This window comes from Glossina fuscipes, unplaced genomic scaffold (assembly GCF_014805625.2).
Source record: "Glossina fuscipes isolate IAEA_lab_2018 unplaced genomic scaffold, Yale_Gfus_2 121, whole genome shotgun sequence".
In the NCBI taxonomy this organism is placed as follows: domain Eukaryota; kingdom Metazoa; phylum Arthropoda; class Insecta; order Diptera; family Glossinidae; genus Glossina; species Glossina fuscipes.
Genome location: NW_023998464.1, coordinates 9635980 through 9637994, shown reverse-complemented (window position 1 = coordinate 9637994; position 2015 = coordinate 9635980).

Genomic DNA, 2015 nt, shown 5'->3' with positions numbered 1-2015 from the left:
AAAAACATCTGTTGAAATTCTATACAAACAAACGAACAATTTGGCAATTTAACAACAAAAGCAACAGTAGTAGTGAATAAATCATATAAATAAATAAATAAACCGTTTATTAAAAAATAAAGCATATTGCGCATATGGAAACGAAGAAAAAGATTACACTTAATAAAACATATATAAACATATAAACATATTTCGTCATCAAAAAGATAAAACTAAAAAGAAATTCTTACAGGACGTATAAGCAATATCAATCATTACATTAATATTACACCTAAAGGTAGGCAAGCAAATCCAACGTTCATTCATTCATTCAAGGGCTGGAAAACCTCCTACTGGTCTTTTTTCATTTTGCAATGCCGACAGCAATTTGCATTTTGCAATGAATATGTTTAACAGATTTCCTGAGTTACAAAGCTCTTTTAACAGATTTCCTGAGTTATAAAGCTGACGGCTTTGCAATTAACATAAAGTATTACGTTCTTTCTGTAAATTAGCATAGCATGACGTGGTTGCAAATTGCAAATCTATGTAACCGGGATCTGTTAAATGGCAAATCAAACAAAAACTCTTTTAAAATGACAAAGCTATACAAACAAAGAAATCAATTAAACAGTAGCAACAGTAAAATGAAGCATATATATATAAATAAAAAATATTGTTGCTTTTCTTTCTTTTTTTTAACTTATTGAAAATAAAATGATTAAGTGAATAAATGTCATCATATTGTTGCTTTTCTTTCTTTTTTTAACTTAATAAAATGATTGAATGTATAAATGTCATCATGCAGCCATTCCCATGCAATGCTCAACTTCTTCAAAGAAACTCTCCTAATTGTCGTGTACACCCAAATCTAATCTAATCGTTTGTTCACAGTCCGAATCTTTATTACTTTAATATGATTTTTCAATTCGCGTCAATTACTCATTTTTTTTAAACTATTTCGACAGCGTCCAGGCGACTAAATAGAAATGGAAAAATCGATGTAGAGCCGACGTACGCATGAAAGTTACGAACAGAGATGCTAACCTTGCATACTTCCATTTTTCAATGGGATATCGACTAAAAAAAAACTTTTTTTTTTCAAATTTATTTTCACTTTTCGTTTTTTGCTCAAAGTGCTCGATTTTCCTTGAAGATTGAAGTTTTAAATTGTGGAACAGATTGTGGGATCCATTGTTGTCGAATGATCATAAATTTATTGCATACGTTTAGGCTACATTTAATGAAAAATTATTATTATTATTATTATTTTAATTTTAGACTAATGAAATGAAATCTTAGACTAAAAAAAAAGACATTGAGCACTAGCAACACAGGCTATCGGCTCTAATTTAAATAAATGGATATTAGATAGTGAACTTAGTAGTATTAAAAAAGTAATACATTGAATTGATATTCTGTTCTGAAGCTGATTGTAGAATGTTCAAAGGGTTAATCGTTCCAAATGCAATACTTTTAGCCGAGGAAAAGTTGAGGCAATCGCAGAGAATGTGCTTTATAGTAAGAGTTTGTCCACAACAGCAGATTGGGGAAGAAGACTTCTTCAGGATGCATTGGTGAGCTGCAATTGTATGACCAAGGCGAATTCTCGAGAATGTTTGGATCTTGGTTTTCTCAACGTTTGTTGGATATAAAGGTGGAGTTAATTGAGGGTTAATAAAAGAGTAGTGTTGATGATGGTGTGGTAAATTTCCTTCTGTAATTGTCTCTTTAACTTTTCTTCCAATGTATCTTTGAAGATCCAACTTTTCCATGACATCATCCAGAATTAGAGGAGCAGAAGCAGCATACTTTGCTGCTAAATCCGCCTGCTCATTTCCCAGTAAACCGATGTGACTTGGTACCCATAACATTTTAATTTTTCCGTCGGGTGTAGTAATTATATTCCTTAATTTGTTGATGGTGCTCCATCTCGAAGTCGAAGGATTCCGAACAGCTTGTAATACAGACAAACTGTCGGTAACAATAACGGTTTTGAGTTTGTTTTTATGGGCAAGGTTGGCAGCGTGAAGGAT